The sequence below is a fragment of the Papio anubis genome, chromosome 7, assembly GCF_008728515.1.
Source record: "Papio anubis isolate 15944 chromosome 7, Panubis1.0, whole genome shotgun sequence".
NCBI classification, from domain to species: Eukaryota; Metazoa; Chordata; class Mammalia; order Primates; family Cercopithecidae; genus Papio; species Papio anubis.
This window is the reverse complement of record NC_044982.1, coordinates 21,354,902-21,367,684: the sequence shown is the minus strand read 5'-3', so window position 1 is coordinate 21,367,684 and position 12,783 is coordinate 21,354,902. Positions and strand designations below refer to the sequence as shown.

Genomic DNA, 12,783 nt, shown 5'->3' with positions numbered 1-12,783 from the left:
CTGTTCTGCCCCTCACCTTTCTGAAACTCATCTAAAAACTATTGTTTGTCTTTCAGTCCCATTCAGCATCCAAAGAGAATCATTTACAAATCCCTGCTGGTCTTTGAGCTCGTTCATTTATGGGTTCCCCATCCTTCTCCCCAGTGAAGAGGGTATTCAAGCGTCAACTATCTGGCTCTTTTTTCTTTTGTTTTTTTTCTTTTTTTAGTTTTTTATATTATATTTGTGGCTCCCATGCATTCTGCATGTTAATGAATTCATTATTTTTTTTCTATTGTTAAACTATCTCTTGTTACAGAGGTGTCAGCTATGACTCTTTAGGATGGGGACAAAGGGATTACCCCCTTTCTATCTATACACATTGATCATGACTTCCTTAAAAACAACTTAAATTAATACAAATTTACTTGGAAAGTTTTATTACAGTGCTTTAAGATGTATTACCATCATCTGTCAGAAATTGCACTCTTCTGGTTCAGTTGGGCTTACAAACATTTCCGTCACTTCTCTACGCAAATACATAAATCCTTGCCTATACCTTGCCTTCATCTCTGCATTCTATGAGAAGCTACATGCTTCTCTGTGACCTTTCGGGCTTAAGCCACACACCACTCTTCTTAAACAGCATGCTTTGCAGCATTTAATTTGGGTCAGCTGTTAGACTTCTTCCAAGAGCAAAATATAAACAATGTACAAGCATTTAATGTAAAATCGACTTGTAGTAACTTTGACAATAAAAAGAAAGTTTTTTATTGGATATTTAGTCTCTGGAAAAATCAAGTTCTCTTTTTGTTTTCTTTCTTTTTATTTTTTGTGATAGGGGCTTGCTCTGTTGCCCAGGCTGTTCTTGAACTCCTGACCTAAAGCAATTCTCCTGCTTCGGCCTCTCAAAGTGTTAGGATTACAGGGGCGAGCCACTGCATCCATCTAAAATTGGTTAAAAAAAAAAAAAAAAGAATTAGGTAATTATTGCATGTCTGCAGTGTGTGAGGCTTTGGCCCTTAAGTTTGCAACCTTATTGTGTGATACAATAAATCAGGAAACAAAAAGGTAAATGGCACTTTTATCCTCACCAAAAAAATAATAATTCAATACAACAAAAGATCTGGCTCTGGAAATGTAGATATTTTATGTCTGTTAAATGAGAATAAATAAGTGAATGAACGAATGAACATAATTGACAAATAAATGGTATAGAGAATGCTATTGAATTTCAGAAAAATGTTACTTTAGGTTAGTGTGATTCCAGAAACCTTTCCGGAGAAGGTAAAAATTAAGCAAAAAAAAAGTCCAAAATAATTGAGAGGAGACAAGTTAAAATATTCTATAATTTTTCAAACTAACAGTAGGACTAGTTAAAAGTTGGCCAGTTTCTTATATTTTACAACTATTTAATTAATATAAAATAACTCTTTAATATTTGAATATAAGAATATCTGAGCAGAGAGTTAGAAAACTGCAAAGACAGAGTTTTACATCAATCTGCAAGTTTCTTTTCTTAATTTTGTTTTTGAGCTAACACACTGTGGCAGAGTGCATATTTTAAAAACAGCATTTGTTGACCGGGCGCGGTGGCTCACGCCTGTCATCCCAGCACTTTGGCATGCTGAGGCAGGCAGATCACAAGGTCAGGAGATCAAGACCATTCTGGCTAATGCGGTGAAATCCCGTCTGTGCTAAAAATACAAAAAGTAAATAAATTAACTGAGCCTCATGGCGGGCATCTATAGTCCCAGCTACTCGGGAAGCTGAAGCAGGAGAATCTCTTGAACATGGCAAGCGGACGTTGCAGTGAGCCGAGATCATGCCACTGCACTCCAGCCTGGATGAGAGTGAGACTCTGTCTCAAAAAAAAAAAGAAAAAGAAAAAAAGAAAGAAAAGAAAAACATCCTTTGTCAAAATTTACAGCAAAGCCCTTCTTCATAAACCGATTGCAGGAAGCAAGATAGTAATGGATCTGTTGAGGCCCAGAACCTGATATCCTGAAGTATGGCACCTCCGCATGCTGACTACTTTGATCTAAAGGACACTGGAAGGCAAGGCCTCATAAGCAAGGTCTCTCTGACCTTCTCTCATCCTCCTATCTCCCACCCTCCTTTTCCACCAATGCTTATTATAGAAACCAAAATTCCTCTTCTCCAAGTTGGTCATAGAAACTAGAACTTCTCTCCTCCAAAGCAAGCCATGAAACCTAGAAAGCTCACTCTCTCCCTTCTGTCTTCTCCATTGATGCCCCTCATTCCAGAGGAGTCCTACCGCATAACCTAGAGGAAGGAATGTGGCGCAGAGAGGGTAAGGAGAATCTGGACAGGCCTTGCTGGGTTTTCCCCTACTCTCTCTATAACCAGTAGTTCATACTGTTTTGTCTAATCGCATTTCTACAGGACTGTCTATCCTTCGTCAAATCTAAGCATAAAAACAGATGGTTTTCCTGGGATCTTTAGTCTTCATTTTCTGGAGGCTCCTGTGTCACAAAGAACTTTGATTAAATAAATTTGTTGTGTTTTTCTCTGGTTAATTTAACTTTTGTTATAGGAGTATCAGCGGTAACCATTATGATGGGTGAGGAAAGGTATCACACCTTTCCAGACTTACAAGCCTATTGATTCACTGAAAGTCATGTGACATTTGTAGAGAAGACCAAATTGCTTAATGACCTATGCAAAGTAATGTATTAAGTTGTTTTTACCTAAGTGTGTGCCTCTGGTTGTGGGAACAAAACGGAAATGCTTTGGTCCCCAAAATGTTAATTTTTACCTGCTAAGCACATCCACAATACACATAAATACAGTAAAGAAAAAAGAAAAAAAAAGTGAAACCACAACATTCTAACAGTTGTTGCTCCTTTCCAGCTAATGGGCCTTATTTGGGAAAAAGCAGCAATTAGATGTTAAAATCTGTGTGTACGTGTGTAGAGCAGATTAAAAAGTGTCAGGGATCAGGAAATCGCTATTACACCCTCCCCCATCTGTTTAATATAAAGCAGTATTTTTTCTCCCACCTCTACCAACCCACACACAAAAAAGACCTGTCTGGAGGAAACAGAAATTAAACTCCCAGACTGAGTGGTCCTGCTTTCCTGCCCAGCACAGAGGAACGTTGATGATTTACTACATATTGCAAATTTTCATCACACAAAACATCACTTACAGCACTTATGTGATTAACTAATTAAGTCATTAGACACAAAGGTGCTTATCATGAGATAATTGCATCCCAGGGATATAAAGAGAGAAACAGAGTCCGGCTTGAAACAAGAGTCCTTGCTATTACAAGGGCTCCTTCATTACAGAAAGGGTATCCAAGTAGGCAGGTGGAGGAGATGAAAGATACGTGTTTCTCCACCAAGAGAGTTCAGGTTAGAGGTCAAAGTGAAAAATCCTTGACATCCAGATTTGACTCAATTATGTAGACTCCACTAATCAGTACCAGGGTGTCCACAGGGCATGTGTGAGAGTCGCTTAGAATGCAGAGGACTGGAAAGGTGCACCAAGAGGATGGGAAGAGCCAACCACTGAGCTGAATGCATTTGTTACAACTCCCCTGGAGGTCTAATTGCTGATAAAATTAAACATGCAAAGAGCTATCTCTGCATGGCGAACTTATAAATCAAAGGTTTCTTAATGTGGTTTTGAAAAGTATCAGATCATATCACCTGATGGTAACCAAGAAGGGAAATATTTTTCTCTAAGTGTTTATCTCAGTAACACTGTATATACATCCACAGATATGTGTTGAGTGTATATGTGAATACATGCTTCTACAAACAAATATCCATATATACAAGCGCATATAAGAATGAAGATACAGAAGGGCCAACATTTAACAAAGGTATGCAGGCTTGTAAAATTGTTATCAATCACTAAAGAGGGAGCTTGTCTGTCACCATTAGAATCATTAAAATATCTTTAATTTTATAACTTGCTACACAAGAGTTTCTGTGCAAAAATACATACACACACATAGAACTATTAAACTTTGTTCAGGGAAGATATGGGCCATTCCTTTCTAAACAGGTCTTCTGATACATGTGGTTTTATTTACATAAGGATGCATTATAGGGCTAGCCACAGCAAATGCAATGTATTGCCTTTGAGTTATAATGATAACTCAAACCCACATTACCTATATATTTATTTGTTTATTTTTATTAAATTATATCCATATTTTTTATAAATGTAAGTGGTATACGTACAATTGTGTTACATGTATGTACGGTGTAGTGGTGAAGCCTGGGCTTTTAATGTAACAATCACCCAAACAGAGTTTTAATCTGTAGATAATTTCTTATCCCTCACTCCCCATTTTTGTGAGTCTCCAATTTCTCCAGTTATTCTACTCTCTGTGTTCATGTGTACACATTATTTGGCTCCAACGTGTAAGTGAGAACATGTAGTTTTTGACTTTCTATTTCTGAGTTATTTCACTTAAAATAATGGTCTCCAGTTCCATTCATCTTGCTGTAAGAGACATGATTTTATTCTATTTTATTGTTGAGTAGTATTTGATGTTGTGTGTGTGCACACACTCACATGTGTGTATACACTCATAAATGTATACACAACACACACACACACACTACATTTCTTTTTAGAATCATCCACTGATATACACTAGGTTGAATACATATCTTTGCTCTTGTAAATAGTGCTGTGATAAACGTATGAGTGCAGGTATCTTTTTATAACGAATTCTTTTTCTTTGGGTAGATAGGCACTAGTGAGATTGCTAGATTAAATGGAAGTTCTATTGTTAGTTTCTTGAGAAATCATCATATAATTTCCCATAGAAGTTGTACTAAATTACAATCCCACCAATATTGTGTAAGCATTTCCTTTTCTCCACACCCCTACCTGTATCTGTTGTTTTTTGACTTTTTAATCATAACCATTATGACTGATATGAGATGATATCTCATTGTGGTTTTAATTTAAATTTCCCTGATGATTAGTGATGTTGAGCATTTTTCATATGTTTTTTGGCCATTTGTATGTCTTCTTTTGAAAAATAACTATTCATGTATTTGCCCATCTTTTAATGGAGTTACTTGGTTTTTGGTTGCTAAGTTGCTTGAGTTCCTTTTAGATTCTGCACAGTAGTCCTCTGTCAGATGCATAATTTGCCAATCTGTTTTACCCATTCTGTCAGCTGTCTGTTTACTCTGTTGATTATTTCTTTTGCTGTGCATAAGCTTTTCAGTTTAATGAAGTCCATTTGTCTGTTTTTGTTTTTCTTGCATTTGCTTTCGAGGTCTTAGTCATAAATCTTTTGCCTTGGCCAATGTCCAGAAGACTTTGGCTTAGGTTTGCTTCTGTGATGTTTTAAAGCTTCAGGTTTTCCATTTTAGTCTTTAATCCATCCTGAGTTAATTTTTGTATATAGTGAAACATATGGGTCCAGTTTCATTATTCTATATATGGCTACTCAATTTTTCTGGCACCATTTATTGATTAGGGTGTCCTTTCTCCAGTGTATGTTTTTGTTGACTTTGTTGAGGATCAGCTTGTTGTAGGTATGTGACTTTCTGAGTTCTCTATTCTGTTTCATTGATCTTTTTGTCTATATTTGTGCTAGTACCACCCTTTTTTTTGGTTACCGTGTTCTTGTAGTATAATTGGAAATCAGGTAATATGATGCTTCCAGCTTTGTTCTTTCTGTTTAGGATTGCTTTGGCTGGCCTTTTGTTGTTGTTGTTCCATATGAATTTTAGGTTTGTTTTTCTTTCTTTCTTTTTTTTTTTTTTTTTGAGACAGAGTTTTGCTCTTGTTGCCCAGGCTGGAGTGCAATGGCCCGATCTCGGCTAACTGAAATCTCTACCTCCTAGGTTCAAGTGATTCTCCTGCCTCAGCCTCCCAAGTAGCTGGGATTACAGGCTCCCACCACCACACCCAGCTAATTTTGTATTTTTAGTATAGACAGAGTTTCGTCATGTTCATCAGGCTGATCTCGAACTCCTGACCTCAGGTGATCCCCCAGCCTCATCTTCTCAAAGTGCTGGGATTACAGGAGTGAGCCACCACCCCTGGCCCTAGGATTGTTTTTCTAGTTCTGTGGGGGGGAAAAAAAACAAAAAGGTTGGTATTTTGATAAGAATTAACTGCATCTGTAGATTGCTTTGGGTAGTATAATCTTCTTTTTTTTTTTTGAGACAGAGTCTTGCTCTGTGGCCCAGGCTGGAGTGCAGTGGCGCGATCTCCGCTCACTGCAAGCTCCACCTCCTGGGTTCACGCCATTCTCCTGCCTCAGCCTCCCAAGTAGCTGGGACTACAGGCACTCACCACCACATCCAGCTATTTTTTTTTTTTTTAATGTTTTTAGTAGAGATGGATTTTCACCATGTTAGCCAGGATAGTCTCAATCTCCTGACCTTGTGATCCACCCACCTCGGCCTTCCAAAGTGCTGGGATTACAGGCATGAGGCACCGCACCTGGCCAATATAATCATTTTAACAATATTGATTCTTTCAACCCGTGGGCATGGAATGTTTTCCTATTTGCTTTTATCATCTACAATTTCTTCCATCAGTGTTTTGTAGTTTTCTTTGTAGAGATCCTTTACCTCTTTGGCCAAATCTATTCCTAGGTTTTTGCTTGGTTTGGATTTGTTTTCTAGCTATTGTAAATGAGATTGAGTTCTTGATTTGGATCTCAGCTTGGTTACTATCAGTATATACAATGGTTACTGATTTTTCTACATTGGTTTTGTATCATGAATCCTTAATAAATTTATATGTTAAATCTAGGAGTATTTTCGAAGAGTCTAGGATTTTCTAGGAATCAGATTACATCAGCAGCAGCAAACACAGATATTTTTACTTCCTCATTTCCAATTTAATGCATGTTATTTCTTTTTCTTTCCTGATTGCTCTGGCTAGAGCTTCTAATAGTATGTTGAATAGAAGTGGTGAAAGTGGGCATATTTGTCTTATTCCAGTACTTAGGGGAAATGCTTTCAACTTTTTCCCATTCGTAATGTTGGTTGTGGGTTTTTCATATACAGCTTTTATTATTTTGAGGTATGTTCTTTCTATGCCTAGTTTATTGAGGGTTTTTAATCATGAAGGGATGCTAAATTCTATCCAATACTTTTTCTGGGTCTGCTGAAATGATCACATGGTTTTTGTTTTTAATTCCATTTATATGGTGAATCACATTTATTGATTCACCATTATGAACTATATATTAAAACATCCTTGCATCTCTGAAATAAAAGCTACTTAGTCACAGTATATTATCTTTCTGATTTGCTATTAGATTTGCTTTAATAGTATTTTGTTGGATATTTTTGCATTTATGTTCATCAGAGATGTTAGCTTTTCTTTTTTATTGTGTCTTTGCCTGGCTTTTGTTTCAGGGTGATACTGGTTTCATAGCCTAAGTTAGGGAGGATTCTTTCCTCCTTGATTTTTGAAACAGTTTTAGTAGGATTGGTACCAGTTCTCTGTACATCTGGTAGAATTTGACTGTAAATTCATCTGGTCTTGGGTTTTTTTGTTGTTGGGAGATTATCATGTTTTCAATTGAAAGTGATTATAAAAAGAGAAAAAAATACCAAGAAAATGCAAAATGGATATTTAGATAGAGAAGATACTTGCTTTAGCAGAGATAATAAAAAATGGAAAACTTGTGAAGTCCCTTAAGTTGCTCTGTGGTTCCAATCACTTAAGATTAGTAGAATATTTATATTTCAGATTTGAAACTAAATTGTCAATTTTATCAATCTTTTCTAAATACGCTGTACATGAATTAAAAGTATACATGTTAAGGATGGAGTCTGATGGCATAAAACTAACATTGACCAGAAAATCAGCAGATCTAAGTTCACATTCTCTTCAACATCTCTCCTACCAACTTTGTGTTTGAAGAAACTCACCTAGCATTTCTTTACCTTAGCCTTCATATCTGTAAAATAAGTCCTCTAGATCTGTCCCTTTTCCTATCCACATAATCCACAACCCTCTGTAACCTACAACATCTCTCTCTTTCACACACGCACACACATACACAGGTACACACGATAGGTCAAAACTTTTCCAAAATCATTTGGAAAGCAGCTCAATTTTTGTTTAAAGTCTATAAAATGTTCATTTTCTATTCAAATAATTGTATTAAAATAGACAATTCATTAGAACAAAGCCAAAGTTAGTAACATGCTCATGATTTTGTGTTATTCTTCCCTGTGTTTCCTTATTGCTTATCCATTGTCATGCAAGAACGTGATTCACAGATGACAAACTAGGACTGACTACGTACCATGGTCCTTTCCCTTATGATCCTGTAACCCATGTAAGAAAAGTAAGTGAACACACTACTCAAGAAAATATGTAACTGAATATTAATTATGGCTTAAAAATTCAAAGCTCTATAGGCATTTATAAGAGAATTTTTCAAAAACGACTTGAACAAACATACAACTTGGACAAGGAGAAGAGCGAGAAGGTCTGAACAAGCAGTGCATACAGTAGTTTGAATAAAAGTGCAGAAGTGGAAACAAGGCCCACTCAGGGGAAGAACTCAGCAACAGAGGCTGCATACTGAAGGCTGTGAAAATCTACCCCACCAAAGAACGGTATCATCTGCTACTCTCACTTCATCCTGGTTTTACAACTAGTTTATAAAATGCCATTAAAATATTTGGCTTTAAGACTTTTTTTGTTTGGTTTGGTTTTGTTTTGCTTCTTTTTGGTTGTAGGTGAAAGATCTATGGATACCATTAATACTTTTAAATATAGATATAGATAAAATTTGGGAATATTCCACACTGATGAGGTCTTGGAGAAGTGAGCACCATTTACAAGTTCTGGTGAAAATCTCATCAGACCGAGCCTGGCATGGTGTCTTATGCCTGTAATTCCAGCACTTCGGGAGGCCGAGGTGGGTGGATCACGAGGTCAGGAGATTACGACCATCCTGGCCAACATGCTGAAACCCCGTCTCTACTAAAAATACAAAAAAAATCGCCGGGCGTGGTGGCGGGCGCCTGTAGTTCCAGCTACTAAGGAGGCTGAGACAGGAGAATAGCATGAAACCGGGAGGCGGAGCTTGCAGTGAACGGAGATGGTGCCACCGCACTCCAGCCTGGGCGACAGAGCGAGACTCCGTCTCAAAAAAAAAAAAAGAAAGAAAATCTCATCAGACCTATATTTCTAAGAAACATGTTGGCAAAATGTGTCAAAATCCTTAAAAGTGTTTTATATCCTTTAACTTAGTTAATTCTACATTTAGAGATTGTTCTTGAAGGAAAAAAAAAAAAACAAAAAACCCAAATTACATATAAATGCTTTAAGCACAAAGATGTTTATTATGATTCTTATAATATGTGAAAGTAATAATAATAATTTAAAGTGTTTAACAATGGGTATTGATTATATAAAGTATAATACAGCTACATAATGAGTATTATACATAGTCATTAAAATGTTGAATAAGTGCATTTTCCTATCAATTAAACACAATACATTAATTTGGATATGTATGTGCATGCACACATATACAGAAAAGTTCAGGAATCACTTAAATTCGAAATCTTAACAGCTGTTAACTCTGAGAAGTGGGATAAAAAGTGTTTCTTCTTTTATATTTGTATATTTTGTCATTATTTCACAATAAATTCATACTATTTGTGCACTAAAATTTTCTAAAAGCAAAAACAATCAATATCATATTTGTAACATGTGAAAGATATTATATTTTAATTTGAGGTATAAATATACAAAAGGCGTATGCAATTCATTTGGCATTATTGACATTAGTTCTCCATGCTGGCTTTTATTTATTTATTCTTTTGAGACGGAGTCTCGCTCTGTCCCCCAGGCTGGAGTTCAGTGGCACAATCTCTGCTCACTGCAATCTCTGCCTCCCGGGTTCAAGCGATTATCCTGCCTCAGCCTCCTGAGTAGCTGAGATTACAGGCGACCGCCACCATGCCCAGCTATTTTTTGTATCTTTAGTAGAGACAGTTTCACCATGTTGGTCAGGCTGGTCTCGAACCCCTGACCTCATGATCCGCCCGCCTCGGCCTCCCAAAGTGCTGGGATTACAGGCGTGAGTCATGCTGGCTTTTTAAATGGTCTTTCTTCCTGGCCTACGTGATTCATGTTCTCCTATTTACTTCTCACCTCTCTGGTCAGTCCTTCTGTCTGCAGTACTGGCCTTTTTTCTTCTGCTGATTCTCTATGTGCAGATGCATCTTCAAGTTATGCTTTGTTTCTTACCTCTTACTTCTCCCACTTTTCCCTCCGGAGCTCATCTACTAACACCTGTATATTAATCATGCACTAAATTTTATCTTCAGCCAGAACTGCAAGGTATTTCCACATGGATGTTCCATAATGACTGAAACTATACATAAGGACTCTGAATTAATCAACGTAGCCCAGAAATCTAATCCTCTATCTTGACTCCATTTATTGGCCGTCGCTCCATAATTTATAAGCTGAGCTGAAAACTGGGAAGCCATCATTGACTTTTCCCTCTCCCTCACCCCTGCCTTCTTCTAATCCATCACTGGCCCTGCTGACTTTACCTCTTAAATATTTCTGGAATGTATCACCTCCTCTTTCTTAAACACAACTGTCCTGAATCAGCACATATCATCACTTCCCTAAAGCACTGCAACAGCTTCCCAGCTGGTTTTTTTTGTCTCCCTCTCATGTTCATTCTACAACGATTGGCCAGAAGATCATGCTTCAGCCGTAAATCTAAATAATTCACTATCCTGCTTTAAATCCTCCAACAGCTCCTTGTGGCCTATAGGATAAATTCTAAGTTCCTTGATGCAGTTTGCAGGATCTTTTTTATCATGCCCTTGCTTTCTGAGAATTTCATCTCAGCAAATACACACCTGCTTATATTTCCATCCACACATTGCCTTTCCCTCACCGTTACCTAGACACTTTGCTTTAGCGTTTATCTTCTTTTCAATCCACAAGACCATTGAGCAGCTGATTCCTGCTTACCTGCTAAGACTCATTTGAGGTTTCACCTTCTCCAGGAAGTGTCACTCACTCATCAGACAACCAATGGTGTGCTGGCACCAGCTCCTGGAAGCTCATGAGAAACAAGTATTCCATTTTCAGGAATTTTATGAGATGGTAACTAAACACAGGCAGTCATAAAAATTAATTTATATGAATTTGTGACTAAATAAATTATATGAAAAACAAAAGCAAAATATAATTAAACCCATCACTTTCTAATTATTTGTGCCATTTTGTTTTTATTTATTCTTTTCAGGTTACTTACATTTCTTGTATTTTTATGGCAGAAATACTATGTAAGAATGAACACATCTCTTCCTAATTTCACATTCACTGGCATTACACTGGTTGGAATGAAAGAATTTATACCATAGGAATCAGAAAATATTACAAATGAAGGCTTAATTTTTTGTTTTGTTGATTAGGCTTAAGAAAATGATTAATAAAATTATAATAATGCAGATTAAACTTTAAAACTATAATATATCTATAGCTCTTACATTATCAATAACCCACACAAAAATGAGGAAACATTCCAGTGTTTAACAACCACCGTCAGATTCAGCCAAGAAGCTTCTCATGCCATTGACAAATGAAGGAGATTCCAGCATACATCTTCATTGTTTCTCTTTCATCTTAAAAAATATTAACCAACATTTGTGTCAGAATTTTTCATTCATCAACTGTATAGAATTTACAATAAGGAGCCAGGTGCGGTAGCTCATGCCTGTAATCCCAGCACTTTGGGAGACTGAGGTGGGCAAATGGTCAGGAGTTCGAGACTAGCCTGGCCAACATGGCAAAACCCCGTTTCTACTAAAAATACAAAAATTATCCAGGGGTGGTGGCGCACGCTTGTAATCCCAGCTACTCGGGAGGCTGAGACAGGAGAATCACTTGAAACCAGGAGGCAGAGGTTTCAGTGAGCTGAGATTGCACCACTGAACTCCAGCCTGGGCAACAAAGTGAGACTCTGTCTCAAAAAAAAAAAAAAAAAAAAAAAAATTACAATAAGGAAGTATTACCTATTTCATTTTTTTATAAATCTCAAACTATGTATCTTTTATGTCAATTATAATAAATGTATACAAGTATATACACATGTAAACTTTTTCCAGCTAGCCAGTTGTGAAACATTTACCAGCACACCATTGTCCAACACTCTCCTTTTTGTGAGTAGAAATGCACATGATTAGGGTTTGCTCTACTCTCTTCCTGTCTGTATCTTTCTCACTGCCCTTGTTCCCCCATTATATGATCTACTTTGGTGTCTGCCTCCTGCATAGACTGTGATAACCTTAAAATTGGAAGAAAACATACCTCAAAAGTACCTAGTGCTCATTCCTGGATGGAGAGATGACGGCTATTTGCTTTAAAAATATTTTTACAACTTGATTAATGAGCATACGTCTGTTAAAACAATTATTACCTTTATAGTTTGCAAAAAGCAAGAAAAACTTGTTGCAAAATTCTAGTTTATTCTTCATTTCAACTCTGAGTATACTCCTGCTACACAGAGTCATGTACTTTCAACCTTTACAGCTGTTTCATCTGGTATTTATTTCATATTTCCGAATATTAGACTTACACTGCTATACTGATGCTATTCCATTATCTCTCTCTATTATTTGAAGATATACCTATTTTTAAAACACCACCCAAACATACACTCATGCACATATGCACATCTTCTCTCCAACCTCCCAGCATTTCAATTGCAATTTTGAAGTAAATCAGCATCTGTTGTGTTACAACTGTGTAAATATTGTTCACTACTGAGTCAAGTAATGTACTTTAATTTTG

General features: G+C 36.8%; 1 long non-coding RNA gene across 2 annotated transcripts in view; it reads right to left on the bottom strand.

The window, feature by feature from the left end:
* The window catches only part of LOC103886406, a 34,195-nt gene extending 22,423 nt beyond the window's left edge, over nucleotides 1-11,772 (bottom strand). For both annotated transcript variants that reach the window (XR_002523441.2, XR_002523442.2), the window contains exon 1: nucleotides 10,960-11,772. This is a non-coding gene — a long non-coding RNA (uncharacterized LOC103886406). The remainder of the gene's footprint in view (nucleotides 1-10,959) is intronic.
* Between the last annotated feature and the right edge of the window lie 1,011 nt (nucleotides 11,773-12,783).